This window comes from Phyllobates terribilis, unplaced genomic scaffold, assembly GCF_046119375.1.
Source record: "Phyllobates terribilis strain yellow unplaced genomic scaffold, ASM4611937v1 Scaffold_2__4_contigs__length_985480577, whole genome shotgun sequence".
Lineage (NCBI taxonomy): Eukaryota > Metazoa > Chordata > Amphibia > Anura > Dendrobatidae > Phyllobates > Phyllobates terribilis.
In genome coordinates this window covers 268,488,718-268,504,559 of record NW_027362762.1, presented here as the reverse complement: position 1 = coordinate 268,504,559, position 15,842 = coordinate 268,488,718, and the positions used below count along the sequence as shown (strand labels likewise).

General features: G+C 39.7%; 2 long non-coding RNA genes across 2 annotated transcripts in view; one reads left to right on the top strand and one right to left on the bottom strand.

Moving 5' to 3' along the window:
- LOC141251584 (uncharacterized) overlaps positions 1-1,997 on the top strand; it is an 8,794-nt gene extending 6,797 nt beyond the window's left edge. The window contains exon 2 of the long non-coding RNA XR_012313264.1: positions 1,896-1,997. This is a non-coding gene — a long non-coding RNA (uncharacterized lncRNA). The remainder of the gene's footprint in view (positions 1-1,895) is intronic.
- A 2,826-nt stretch (positions 1,998-4,823) lies between these two features.
- LOC141251580 (uncharacterized) overlaps positions 4,824-15,842 on the bottom strand; it is a 793,387-nt gene continuing 782,368 nt past the window's right edge. Inside the window, exon 4 of the long non-coding RNA XR_012313263.1 lies at positions 4,824-6,269. This is a non-coding gene — a long non-coding RNA (uncharacterized lncRNA). The remainder of the gene's footprint in view (positions 6,270-15,842) is intronic.

Sequence of the window (15,842 nt, the reverse complement as noted above, 5' to 3'; positions counted from 1 at the left end):
TATCTATCTTTTTTTAGCTATTAAGTATTTTTCATTAAAGCTGTTTTTAATGATTAGGTATGTGTACTCACAAGACCCATAATATTGCAAATCTCTTCAAATGCTTTACATCTGATCAGACTTGTATACCATTTATTATATATTGTAAATATTGTATATCTGACATATTGGTAATACTTATAAAGGAAATACATTATATGTATATATGCGCTTATATTTGTTAAACTTTTCTGGTCATGCTCACTTTAACATCTTGTGACTTGTGAATTTTGTAAGTTTTTATGAACGGTGAATTTTGGAGAATTCTCAAAATGGATTTTTATCTTTATTTTTGTTCTAAGCTAAAAAAAACATTTATAGTAGGAAATAATAAGGTAACATGTCAGCCAATGAGATCCATGTTATATTTAATACATTTTTGGCAAAGTAAATGAGAGGTCTTTGTGTTCAAGTTTGCATAATTATAATGTTGCCACTTAACTAACAAAGGTATCACTGCTATAATAATTGAATATCTTTTTACAATTTTTGTGTGAGTAAACTAAAGCTGAATAGACTATTAATGTTAACCAGTATATCATGTTTGGTGTTAATATTTCAATCAGTTTGTTGGATATGATTCTATTTTCAGGACCTAAAGTTGATACATTAAAGGAAATCTGACAGCAGGATTTAATTTTCCAAACTATTTATATGTGCATGTAGCTCTTTCAAAGACAAGTCTAGAAATAACTTTACCTAGAAAGTCTTGTCCTCTGTTACTGAGAAATCATTGTTTGAATTGATTTACAAATGAGGCTGGAGAACTATCTGTACATCTGAAGCCTCTGTCACTCCAGCTCTATTCTCCGCCCAGTGCCGCCTCCTCCTGCTTGACTGACAACCTCTATGCTGTGTGACTTCAAGCAAAGGAGCAGTCAGTCAAGCAGGTGGAGGTGGTGTAGGGCAGAAAATAGAACTGGAGTGACAGAGGCTTCAGATCTGAAAATGGTTCTCCAATATCATTTGCATATCAATTCAAGCGCTGATTTCTCAGTAACGGAGGAATGGACTTGACATTTAAAAGTATTGCTGCACTTGTCGTTGAAAAAGCTACATATACATATAAAAGAGTACTCCAGTTTCATTATATACTGATAAGTTATATGAGGTTATAGACATTTCCAAGGTTATTCTTTAGTTACTGATACGTTAGAGAAGGTTGTACAAATATGCAATATATTTTTAGTATTAATACCCCATGGTTTTCAAAAACTGTTCCTGCAGTCATTTAAAGGGATGCATAATCCACTGTATAATCAGAAAACAACCTATTGTTTAAGTCAGGTTTTTGATGTTACATGTATTTATTAAACATTTTGTTTTCATTTAATTTCAGAAAATTATTGGAAAAAAAATTAGAACTCTTGCAATGTTCACACTTGTGACTGGAGCTATTTTAGACTCAGAGTTCCTATTTTTTTATCAGAAGATTTTTTATTAGCTTCTAATATATTTTTATTATCTTTATTTTAATGATATCTTCATGTAGCAGTATCCTGCACCAAAGTTTTTAAAGTCAATGGAATGAAAATGCAAAAGAAGATCAGGTGCGACGTTCATAATAATGCAATATTGGTCATTTACCAGATGACAGAGGCTGATGACCTGTGCTTCTCAGAACAGCCATCTCTCCACTGTAGATATGTATTGTACCTGCTTTATTTCATTAAACTGTAATTTCAAACATTGGTTAAGATATGGCTGAATATTCCATTGAATCCTCTTTATGACTCCTTGCCCTACCTGAACTATTATTCCTTTTGTACCAGTAATCTGCTGTGTATTTATTTTATTATGTCCGTAGTTTGAGTGTTCTTGAGTTCTATGGATTCACTTTGATGTCGATATCTTAGATCATTGCAGTTGTCGACTGGGGACGCTGTCCATAACCTGCGGACCTGCAGTCACAGATGTACTGAAGGAGAGCAATGTCTACTGTAATGCATCTATAAAGGTAGGTTTGCTTCAGGAATGGGAGTACTAACAAGGATTGGTACTAAAGGTCCTGATGCTGGCTAAAGACAGGATATATTGTGCAGTGGCACACACAGTGCCTTGAAAAAGGATTCAACTCTGTGAACTTTTCCACATTTCTTCACATTACACCCACAAACAAATGTATTTTATTGGGATTTTATGTGATATACCAACACAAAGTAGCAAGTGTTTGTGAAGGGTAAAGGAAAAGATATACTGTTTTCTAATTATTTCAAAAATATAATTCTGAAAATTGTGACTTGCATTTGTAGTCAATCTCCTGTAGTCTGATACTCTTAAATAAAATCCTGAGTGATCAATTGCCTCCAGAAGTCACATAATTAGTCAGTTGAGGCCACCTGTGTATACTTTTTCTCAGTGTAACTACAGCTGTTCTGTGAAGGCTTCAGAGGTTTGTTTGAGAACATTACGGATCAAACAGCGTCATTAAAACCAAGGAACACACCAAACAGGTCAGGGATAAAATTGTGAAGAAGAGTAAAGCAGGGTTAGGTTATAAAAACATAGCCCAAGCTCTGAACATCTCAAAGAGAACTGTTAAATCCATCATCTAAAAATGGATGGAGTATGGCACAACTTACCAAAACATGGCCGTCCATCTAAACTGACATTCCAAACAAAGAGAAGATTAACTAAAGAATCAGCCAAGAGGACCATGATCCATCCAATCTCACTGAGATAGAGCTAGTTTGCAAAGAAGAATTAGCAAAAATTTCAGCATCTATGTGTGCAATGCTGATGGAGACATACCTCAAATGATTGCTGCAGTAAAAGTGGTCCTACAAAGAATTGACTCAGGGAGGCTAAATACAACTGCATGTCACAATTTTCAAATTTAAAAATAATTAGAAAACCATGGTGAATTTCCTTTATACCTCACAAATACTTGCTACTTTGTGTTGTTATATTACATAAAATCCAAATAAAATACATTTAAGTTTGGAGGTGTAACATGAAAAAAATGTAGAAAAGTTCACAGAGTCACATGGACACTTTTTCAAGGCACTGTACAAGCTACTCATGCTGGCCAGTGTCAGAATATTGCGTGCAGTGGTGTCCAGAAGTAAAGAGTGTTCAGAGGAGGGATTTTATATTTCCTTTTTCTTGTTTGAATTAATTGTAGAAATATGCTCTGAGGTTCTGAGTAATTTTAGGGATCTGGTCTGGATTTTGAATTAATTCTAAGTATTTGGTCTAAGATCTGTGTTAATATAAAGTCTGTCAGTTCCAAAACTGAAAAAAAGTAAACCACTAAGGCTATGTGCCCACGATGCAGAAATACTCAGGATTTTTCCCTGAGCGTTTCTTCATCTCCCTGGCAGAAAAAACACATGCGGATTGTACATGCGGATTGTACATGCGGATTGTACATGCGGATTGTACATGCGGATTGTACATGCGGATTGTACATGTGGATTGTACATGCGTTTTTCCTGCCAGGGACATGCGGAAGTGAAGCATTCTTCACATGCATTTCCGCATGCGGGTTGACAAGCGCTTTCCAAGCGATTTTAGCATCACTTGGAAAGTGCTTGACAACTTGGTCACACTATATTAATCCATGCAAACGGCAGGGATTTATATACTGTGACCTTTAAAGAATGGTAAAAAATAAAAAAATAAATCTATACTTACCTTCCGATGGCCCCCGTAGTCTTGCTTCACTCCGTCCTGGCTGCCGGCAGATCGCGGTACACTGAAGGACCTGCTGTCACATGACTATGACGTCAGCGCAGGTCCTTCAGTCCACCGCGAGCTGCCGGCAAGTGAAGACAAGGAGAGCGGGGGCCATCAGAAGGTAAATATAACATTTATTTTTTATTTTATTCTTCTTTTACAGGTTCTATGGTACCCGGGTCTGGAGGAGAGTCTCCTGTCCTCCACACTCGGGTACCATCCGCACATTAAAACACGTGGATTCCGCATGTACAGATGCAGTGATGCGGAATCCAAGCGTTCCAATGAAAGTCAATGGCGGCGAAAACGCAGCGCTTCCGCAAAATAATTGGTAGTGCTGCGTTTTTTTCCGCAATGATCACCCGCAGCAGAAATTTCCGCAGCATGTGCACAGCACATGCAGATTATTATTGGGGAACATGGCAGGCCTTCTACCAAGCATTTTTTAAGCGTTTCTGCAGCGTTTTTGTCACTGCGGAAACACTTAAAAAACGTATCGTGGGCACACAGCCTTATAGAGGTGCGTAGGAGACTTAGCCCTTATAATGATCATACCTATAATATAGATTTTAGTGGTTTAGTTGTCAGAAAAAAAAGAATTATTTTGTATCCAAATGAGGGGGCTTTAGTGCACCCTAGACATGGTCAAGGACTCAGTGCACCATTACGCCTCCTAAATTTGCATTCTATGCACTTTGTGATATCTTGATTGATAGTGCTCAAGTACGTGTCGCCTGAACTCAATCAGGGCTTCTGTACTTCTGCATGGACACGGCAGGCATCAAGCCATGCTCAGTGTCAGTGTGCGCTCTCATTGCTGGCTCCTGTCTGCAGTACAATACCAAGCAGCAGCTGCCGCAGACAGTAGTTAGTGCTGAGAACCAGTTATGACACCATGTGAGTGCTGGGTTTCTGCAGTGTCTGTACGAAAGTGCAGAGCAGCTGATAGAGTTCAGTCAGCACTCACTTGAGCGCTGTCAACCAAGATATGAATGAGTGCGCAGAATGCAAATCAAGGGAGCGGTGCACTGAGCTTTTGGTCAAGTCAAGGGTGGACTGAATGCCCCTCATTTGTATGCAGAAGAAATAGTTTTTTTCAGGCAAGTAAACAACTAAAATCTGTTCTACAGCTATGATTGTTATAGCGGCAAAGTCCCATACATACCTCTGTAAATGGTTTAATTAGCATTTTAGGGGCGATAAAGTCCTTTGAAAGGGAATCTTTCTATGTAATCCGAGAGTACCATAATATAGGGGCTGAGACCCTGACTCCAGTAATGTGTCACTCACGTATGTTGCTGTTTGAATAAAATAAATGTTTTATCAGCAGATTATCACTAGAGGACTAGCTTCCTAGTTAACCTACTCTGTTTGACTCCGCCTCCACCACTGATTAGCAGCTACCTGCCAATCTGTGGTGGGGGGCGGGGTTATACAGGGCTGAGCATTCAGAGAACTGCTAGATCTACAGCAGAAAAAACAGATTGTATCAAAATGAAAACATACAGCACAGTAAATGACACACTGCTGGAATCAGGGTCCCTGTCCCTATATCATGCTGCTTTCAGATGACATAGAAAAACCTGCTGATAGATTCCCTTTAAGGTGTCTGGTTTGACATATGAATAATTCAAAAATTATGACTGTAGTCTGAAAAAGTGTTGTGGTCTGGTCTTTGGCCTGAATGAGTTTTATGGTTTGAGACTGAAATTTGTTAGGTGTCTGGTCTCATTTTCCAACTATCAGATAGCATTAAATCCTGGTGTAAATTGTTCTACAACATTGGTGAAACATTACTAAGACCTCAGCTTCACTTTTGGCGTTGAGCTTTGACCTTCCTTTGTCCTTAGACCCAGGCAGTCACATTTTTGCTAAAACTAATTAAGTGCCCCTGACCCAGTGGGTTCAGTACCCAAACACTAACATCCATAATAATGGGTTACCTTCTATGCTCACTTAGCTATTGAAAAAGTTATTTCCTGGGTTAGGTTGAGATATTTGAAAATGGAATTTTAGTATCGAACAAGTCATAATCTAATGTCCTATCATTATCTATACATCTATCTATACATCCATACATCTAATTATACATCTATACATCTATCTATACATCTATCTATACATCTATAAATCTATTAATGCATCTATCTCTACATCTATACATCTATCTCTACATCTATCTATACATCTATGCATCTATCTATACATCTATCTATACATCTATTTATACATCTATCTATATAGCTATACATCTATCTATGCATCTATCTATACATCTATAAATCTATTAATACATCTATCTCTACATCTATACATCTATCTCTACATCTATCTATACATCTATGCATCTATCTATACATCTATCTATACATCTATTTATACATCTATCTATATAGCTATACATCTATCTATACATCTATCTATACATCTGTACATTTATCTTGCATCCGTTTCACAGGTAAGCCATATTGTAACATGCATCCGTTGCTTGTTGGATAACTATAGTTCCATCTTTCTGGATGAATATTGATCAACTTTGAAGCATCATTTACCTACAAGAAAAAAGAGAAATTATTATTATTATTATTATTTTAAATTTTAGCTTTTAAAAGTAATTCAGCATAATGCTCTGGCAGCGAACTTGACATGAGTATTTACTCACCAAGGTTTTCTTAATGATAATATACCCAATCACTGAGGCCCTTAAGCACATTACATTTATAGTGCATTAAAGAGTTGCAGCTCCCCCATGTCAAACATTAGCACCAGGTGTTTGTCAGGAATGAGAATGACAGCAATGGACATGCAAGTGATGCTGAATTTTTAATTAATGTACATTGTTGCTATGTTGTATACTAATTACTTATTTGTTATTACGTTTGTTGATATTTTAGTATCTTGTGCCTATTACACATTTGACTTTTTTTTCAATAAAGTTTGATTATTATTTCTGAACGGCATTTTCATAAGAAATACTTTTTTTTCTAATCTATTCAATAATTGTAGAGGTGATACTGAATTTATAAGTTACTAGTAGTTTAACTGTCTTTCTATGAAACTGGCCCTAACAAAGGCCAAAAAAACTAAGAGGTCCATCTGGTCTTCCCTCAGTTTTCTAATTCATTTTTTTTTTTATTGTTCTTTTTTGTAGGTCATATTTTTGTTGCTTTGAATCATCTTCAACCTACTTTTATCTATCATAGATATTCATTAAAGAACTTACTGCTTTTTATGCAAACCAAAGTGAGCAGCAGCACAAAGTATGCGGTAATATACAGTATATACAAACTTATATATGTGAATTTTAAACCATATTACTTCTATATACTGTAGATTACACTGTGTGCAGAATTATTAGGCAAATGAGTATTTTGATCACATGATACTTTTTATACATGTTGTCCTACTCCAAGCTGCATAGGCTTGAGAGCCAACTACCAATTAAGTAAATCTGGTGATGTGCATCTCTGTAATGAGGAGGGGTGTTGACTAATGACATCAACACCCTATATAAGGTGTGCTTAATTATTAGGCAGCTTACTTTCCTTTGGCAAAATGGGTCAGAAGAGAGATTTGATGGACTCTGAAAAGTCCAAAATTGTGAGATGTCTTGCAGAGGGATGCAGCAGTCTTGTAATTTCCAAACTTTTGAAGCGTGATCACCGAACAATCGAGTGTTTCATGGCAAAAAGCCAAGAGGGTCGCAAGAAGTGTGTTGGCCAAAAAAGGCGCAAAATAACAGCCCATGAATTGAGGAAAATCAAGCGTGAAGCTGCCAAGATACCATTCGCCAGCAGTTTTGCCACATTTCAGAGCTGCAATGTTACTGGAGTATCAAAGAGCACAAGGTGTGCTATACTCAGGGACATGGCCAAGGTAAGGAAGGCTGAAAAATGACCACCTTTGAACAAGAAACATAAGATAAAACGTCAAGAATGGGCCAATAAATATCTTAAGACTGATTTTTCAAAGGTTTTATGGACTGATGAAATGAGAGTGACTCTTGATGGGCAAGATGGATGGGCCAGAGGCTGGATCAGTAAAGGGCAGAGAGCTCCACTCCGACTCAGACGCCAGCAAGGTGCAGGTGGGGTACTGGTATGGGCTGGTATCATCAAAGATGAACTTGTGGGACCTTTTCGGGTTGAGGATGGAGTGAAGCTCAACTCCCAGACCTACTGCCAGTTTCTGGAAGACAACTTCTTCAAGCAGTGGTACAGGAAGAAGTCGGCATCGTTCAAGAAAAACATGATTTTCATGCAGGACAGTGCTCCATCACATGCATCCAACTACTCCACAGCGTGGCTGGCCAGTAAAGGTCTAAAAGAAGAAAAAATAATGACATGGCCACCTTGTTCGCCTGATCTGAACCCCATAGAGAACCTGTGGTCCATCATAATATGTGAGATCTACAGGGAGGGAAAACAGTACACCTCTCGGAACAGCATCTGGGAGGCTGTGGTGGCTGCTGCACACAATGTTGATCGAAAACAGATCAAGCAACTGACAGAATCTATGGATGGAAGGCTGCTGAGTGTCATCATAAAGAAAGGTGGCTATATTGATCACTATTTATTTATTTTTTTGCATGTCAGAAATGTTTATTTCTAAATTTTGTGCACTGATATTGGTTTACCTGGTGAAAATAAACAAGTGAGATGGGATTATATTTGTTTTTTATTAAGTTGCCTAATAATTCTGCACAGTAATAGTTACCTGCACAAACAGATATCCTCCTAAGATAGTCAAATCTAAAAAAAAACCACTCCAACTTCCAAAAATATTAAGCTTGGATATTTATGAGTCTTTTGGGTTGATTGAGAACATAGTTGTTGATCAATAATAAAAATAATCCTCTAAAATACAACTTGCCTAATGATTCTGCACACAGTGTACACTTTTATGGTAAAGGTACTTAGCGCACAAATTGGCCAATTCATATGAGCCAAAAAGCCATTGCAAAGTGACCTTTCTCTGACCTATTATGTATCAACCTACCTCTTCTGGGCCAAAAGCCTACAAATCTAAAGGACAGGTAGGATCCAGCACTAATTAATAGTGATGGGCGAACCCGTGACTGTTCAGCTAATTCAGCCGAACGCCGAACAGTTTATTAAAAGTTCGGATACGGGTACCAGAACAGTACCCGAACCCGAACACAGACCCCATTCATATGAATGGAGGGCCTGAACATTCTAGGTTTCCCGCGCTGTCATCTGCGTGACAGCGCAGGAAACACGGGCTCTGATCGGCGGTAACATCATTACTGTCAGCATGATCCCACAGCTGTGACAGTGACTCTCGGTTAAAAGCTTACTGCGGGTCATATGCACCGGCTGATGGGACTACTTACATTGGCGGCAATGAGTATATTATCACACTTGTCCTTGCCTGTCTGCAGCTTCATTATCTATCACTGTCACACTGGTCTTTGCTTTGATCCAAACGTTTTCATTCTGATCAGTGCACAGACCAGTGGGATACTGGTAAAAATTGATGCTGCAGACAGGCAGAGAAAAGTTTTCTAATAAAGTAGAAGTGTGTCCCGGGAGCAGCGAGCACTGGCTCCACAACACTGAACATGGTGTCTTCTCTGAGCAGCACTTTGGTGCTGTGGAGTGACGTAGCACCGCTAGATATGTCAAGAAATGGCAGCGACTTTTTACTGATAATTGGATTATTATAAAATTTGGATATCATTCCCACATTAATAAAAGCCTTTTCCTTGCTGATTTTTTAATAACGTACATTTAGAATTTAGTTTATTTTTTACCAGTAATTCATTAAAAAAGGCAGGGTTCCTTTTTGGTTATAGGGCCTCTTTAACCCCTTCACAACCCTTGACATACTTGTACGTCAAAAGTCGTGTCCCTGCCTTTAATGCAGGCTTGCATGCCAATCCCGCATCTTTCCCTGCACATGATGACTGATTTAATCAGCCATGATGTGCCTCCAACAGCCCTGGATGGATCGGAGCTCTACCCATGGCTGTTAACCTGTTAAATCCTGCTGTCAATCTTTGACAGTTGTATTTAACACACACTGACAGGGGCGCGTCATTCTAGGCTCCCAATGGCGCACGCCCATGATGTTATCGCAGCATGCTGATGGATTGTCATGACAGATGAGGGGATGCTGATGACCCCCGTGCCTGTCATTACAATCCTCCTGTGAACATTGGTCTGTAGCTGGAGTTCATAGGAGATTGTGATTTCTGTTATACATAGCACTGCTAATGCACTATTATCTATAGCAAAAGCAATCAGACGATCACAGCTTCAAGTCTCCTAAGGGGACTATTAAATCCAGTGAAAAATGAAAAAAACCTGTTTTTAAAAATATGAAAAAAGCCACAAAAGTTTAAATCACCTCCCTTTTGCCCCATTAAAAATAAAACAAATAAAAAAATTAAATAACACATATTTGATATCGCTGTGTCCATAAAAGTTCAATCTATCAAAATTTAAAATAAATTAGTCAGATTGGTAAATGGCATAACTATAAAAAAATTAAAGCCCAGCATTATGTTTTTTTGGCCTCTGCAACATTGCAACAAAATGCAATAAGAGGCGATCAAAACATCACATCTACCCCAAAATGAAATCATTAAAAATATCTGCTCAGTGCGCAAAAAATAAGCCCTCACACAGCCCTAGATCCCTCAAAATGAAAATGTTATGGGTCTCGGAAAATACTGACAAGCAATTTTTTTTTTCTTTTAAATTTCTGAATTGTTTTTTAAAACTTAATTTTAAAAAAAATTACATGTTTGGTATCGTCATATTCATACTGACCTGGAGAATCATATTTCCAGGTTAGTTTATCATATAGTGAACAGTGTAAATATAAAAACCCCCAAAAACTGTTGTGGAATTGCACATTTTTTTGCAATTTCAATGCACTTGGAATTTTTTCCCCGCTGTCCATTGCATAGCATGAGAAAATTAATGATGTCATTCAAAAAGTACAACTCGCTCTGCAAAAAGTCCTCATATGGCTATATTAACATAAAAATAGAAAACTTATGGCTCTTGGAAGAAGGGGAGGAAAAAACAAAAAGAAAAAAACAGAAAATAGCAAGATCGTGAAGGGGTTAAAAGCACGTCAAAAATGCGCTTATTGTACATAATATTTTTCCTGACACCACTCTGGATTTTGCTGCAGAAAAAAATAAACATACGCCACGTGTGAACGTACCTTTAGGTGGTGCTGGTAAGTTTTTTTTTGTAGTATCCTATTGAAGGTGGTGACTGCCTCGATATTTGACTGAGCGCTCCTCAGATCAGCCTGGGGCTGTTTTTAATTAGTGCTCGATCCTACCCTCACTATAAATTTATGAGCCTTTGGCACAAGAGAGCCATGTTTGATAAATATTAGGTCTAGAAATCAGACAAAGATCCGCTTGACATTTTTGATGTCCGCACAAGATATTAGGTCTAAGTATCAGAGAAAAGTCCCCTTGATGTGGCTGGTGGGCATACAAGTGTCGGCCAATTTGTGGCTAAGTGCATTCATTTTCTAAGTATAATTTATAGAGCAGTAATGCAGTTTAAATTTCACACTTTTAATGTTTGCATACATCTTGCTGCGCACAATGTGCTATATTCTTTGGTTTGTATATAAGGATGCCATAGCAGCTTGCACTTGTTCACATTTGTTTTATTCTGTTAAGAGGTGCTAATCCGTTTTTTTTTTGTTACTGCCTTTCTTTGTCTAATAAAAAAGACTTTCTGAATTTGTTTCAGAATTTATTAAAGAAGCACAGATAAAAAAAACATACATTTCACAAATGTATTAAGCTTCATGCACACAACCATATTTTGGCTCTGTACAACCTCTAAGTAGTATGGAGTCATAATACAGCACTCGAGAATTTTTCAATTAGAGTCATACAGAATCTGACAAAAAGAAAATCATATCATGTGCTATTACAGGCTGTATTACTGAGATGTTCTCTGTAATGCTGGGCTGTGTGGAGGCACCATAAGTTAGTACATGGAGTGCCTATGGCTTCGTAATGTAGAGCCACAGGGACTCTGCATGCCCTCACATAGACACTGTGCACATGGTTCTGCTGACTGTCTAATACTTTGATAGATCTTAACAAATGCAATAACAAGATATGTCTAAGTCAATCAGGAGACTTCCAGAATTGTTCATTGACTCTTGTAGAAATTCGAATCACAACAAGCAGGTCAGAAGTAAAGTGCACAAAGGTTATTATGTACTAGAGACAGCGAGTGTGCTGACCCATAAATGTCCAGTCACAGTCTTCATACACTTTTAGGAAGATGCAATCAGTAACATTTTTTTTACACTTTTATTGGAAAATACAAAAATTATGGCTTTTTTGGAAGTAGGTATTTTCTAGACCCAACATTTTGAGTCTCAGTTTGAGAAAGGTACTCAGGTCATTCTTGTAAAACACTCATGCATATATTTTACTATGGAACTTTCATGACACTCTATGGGAAAACAGTCTATGAAGAGTATACTGTATGTCATAGGAAATTTCAATCAATGATGATTTTATTTTGTAAGAAATACTGATGAGCGAGCGAGCTCACCACTGCTTGAAACTCGATCGAGCATCGGGGTGCTCAGGTACTCTTGTTACTAGATCAAGTATCGTGAGTGCTCGAGGGCCATGCTCAAGTCCCCGCTTCGTATGTTTTGCACCTGTTAGACAGCCAATGAATATGAGGTGATTGCCTGCCATACACGGTAATGTCCTAACCATGTTGGCTACTGGCATTAGTGTGATTGGCCAGCTGTATTGCACCATTGGATCTTATATAAGACCTGGCGATGTGATGCTTGGCACACTCTCCTCTGGAAGCAGTTCAGGGAGAGTTGTTATAGGAGGGAGAGCTTATTTTAGAGCAGGCATATAGGCAGCGTTTAATATTGCTATAGCAGTACTTGTATATCACTGCTGCACCATTAAAGCAAAAGTCCCTTTCAGGGCTAAATACTGTGCTTTCTATAGTAAAATTGCTGTTACCTGTATTGAGTGTAGGGATAGCTGGTGTAGGAGGGACAGTTTTGGATTAGAGGCATATAGGAAGCGTTTATTACCCTACAGTCCTTCTATAGGTATACTGCTGCTGCAACCTAAAAAGAAAAGTCCTTTTCAGGACTACATATTTTCTTTTCCTTATTGAAATGCGTAAGGTGTGTGGTATGGGACAAGGAAGTAGACGTGTTGCTGATGGTGCACACAGAGGCCGAGACCGTGGGCCAGGTGAAACTGTGCCTGCTGCAGGAGCACAACAAGCACGCTCATCCACAAGACCTAGCTTTCAGTTCTACTTTGCAGGGGGGCACAGGACACCACTCGTGAAGCCAGAACCGTGCAAACAGGTGGTCGGTTGGATGGAAGATAATGCCAAAGTATGTTTCCCAGCACCACCCTGTCTGCCACACGGTCCAGTTTTATGAGCCAAGAGTCTGGACCACATAATCTTCACCCTGATCCTCCTTCCTCCCACCATGAGGAGTCCCAGGAGACAAGTGATCCCACACTCGAACACTGAGGAGCTTTTTGCATTTACATTTATTAATTATAGCCTCTTGCCCTGCACGTTTCAAGAGGGACATAAGGAGATTGTGTGCAGTGATGCCAAAATACTTGAGCAGCCACGATCAGAAGAAGACAACAGAGGGAAACAGGAATTAGTGTCTGAAGAGGTAGATGATGATGAGACACAGTTTACAACAAGTCATGTTGTTAAGTCAGGAGGACCAGAGTGCGGAAGTGGAAGAAGAGGTGGTGAATGATGAAGCCACTGACCCAACCTGGGAACGTGCAATGCAGAGCTAGGACAGCAGCACAGAGGGGGAGCGATCTGCAGCATCGCAAATGGCAGAAAGAGGCAGCGGAGTGGCCAGAGGGGGAAGGTAGGCAACTGTTCCCCAGAGCACCAACACGTGGCAAGTTCCCAGGTCAAGGGTTAGGTGTTCCCCAGTCTGGCGCTTTTTTAAAGAAAGTGCGGATGATAAAAGAACGGTCATTTGCAACCTGTGCCATACCAAGATCAGCAGAGGCCTTGCTACTACCAGCCTGACCACCACCAGCATGCTTAGGCACATGTTATCAAAGCACCCGACTTGAGTTCAATATTCAGCTGTCCATACCCCAGGCCTTGGAATGCAAATGGAAATACCCAGCCATCCCTAGGTACTTGGTCTCCAGTTGCCACTATTTTTCCAGTGTGCTGTCTTGACTTACGCTAGAACGTGTCCGTAACATCACTAGTGCCCTGTCCAACGCCGCTGAATCTACAACCATGCATGGTCATGTATGATAATGGCCGTAACCTGGTGGCGGCTCGAAAGTTTGGAGAGCTCACACACGTATGATGCTTGGCCCACGTGCTCAACATAGTGGTTCAGCAGTTTCTGAAAACCTACCCATATTTGCCTGAGCTACTTGTGAAGGAACGCCTCGTGTGCACCCATTTCCGCAAGTTAGCTACAGTTGCCGCTGGTCTGGCAGCGCTGCAGCAGCGCTTGCAAGTGCCAGCTCACCGACTTATGTACAACATGACCGCGCATTGGAACTCCACATTACATGTTTTGGCAAGGCTTTGTGAGCGGCAGAAGTCAGTAGTTGAATACCAGCTACAACATGCCCATTGATATTACAGTCAGCCTCTGCATGTAACAACTGACAAGTGGGCATGAATGTCTGACATCTGTGAGGTTCTACAAAACTTTGAGGAATCTACCAAGATGGTGATCGGCGATGACGCCATAATCAGCATAACAATCCCGCTTCTGTGTCTACTCAAACGCTCTCTGCTTACAATTAAAGAGGAAGCTTTGCATGTGGACCAGGTGGAGATGGAGGAAGAAAGTACACAGGGTGATACTACTAAGCCAAGCCTCATCTCATCTTCTCAGCGCAGATTGGGTGATAATGAGGATAAGGAGACTGAGGAGGAGGAACAGGAGATAGTTGGCTGCGCTACAGAGAGTTCTACCCTGGGGACAATGAAGTCTTGCCTGTTGGGAGTCTGGCACACATGGCTAACTTTATGTCCCACTGCCTTTCCCATGACCCTCATATTACAGTGACGAACAAAAGGATAACAATGTTTTGAACATTTGACTTTCAGGCTCCATATCTCACCATCCACTACTGATTTGAATGTCAGAATCTGCATAAATAATCATATGCAAAATAGTTAAAGTCAAATTTATGTATGAGATAGCCAAGATGGTTGTCTATAAAATGATGGTAGTTTAAAGTTAGTAGCAGTAGTGGATATGAAATATGTAACCTGAAAGTCAAAAGTTCAAAACATTGTTACACTTTTGCTGGTCACTGTATATGCATTTTGGCCAACACTGATTACTGGTTGTTCACCCTTCTCGACCTACGTTACAAGGAAAACTTTCCATCTCTCCTTCCGGCGGAGAGGGCAAGTAAAATGGTGCAATACCAGAAGGCCCTATTCGAACAATTAGTACAAAAATTCCCATCTGACAACACTGGTGGCAGAGGTCATAGTTCCTTGAGTAAGGGAGACACTCTCCAGATCCAACAGAGGCAGGGGAACACTATCAAAGGGACATTTTCATTAGACCAGCCCAGTTCCCAGGCCCTGATGCGTGGTTTAGTCTGAAAAGGAGGGAAAAGTTTTGGAAGATGGTGAGGGAGTACCTAGCAGACAGTACCAGCATCCTCCATGATTCCTCTGTGCCATGCAACTATTGGGTATCCAACCTGGACTCATGGCATGAACTGTCCCTTTACACCTTGTAGGTGCTGGCTGGCCCTGCCGCGAGTGTTTTGGCAGAGCGGGTTTGTAGTGCCGCCAGACACATAATAACTCATAGGCGCTTCCGAATATGAACTGAAAATGCTGACAGACTGACTCTTATCAAAATAAACAAGGCCTGAATAAGCTCTGACTTCTCAACCTCACCAGATGACAGCAGCAGAACATAAAACCAATTCAAATGTTCCTTTTTTTTTGGTGTATTCCCATGCACCCATTCACACCCAAAAAAGGGTATACGGTTCATGGTCTCTTCTGTTTTTGTCCTCCTCCTCCACCATATGAACAGGGTCATCAGGTGACCCTCGCTCCAAATTTTTAGAGGGTTATCATGAGGCC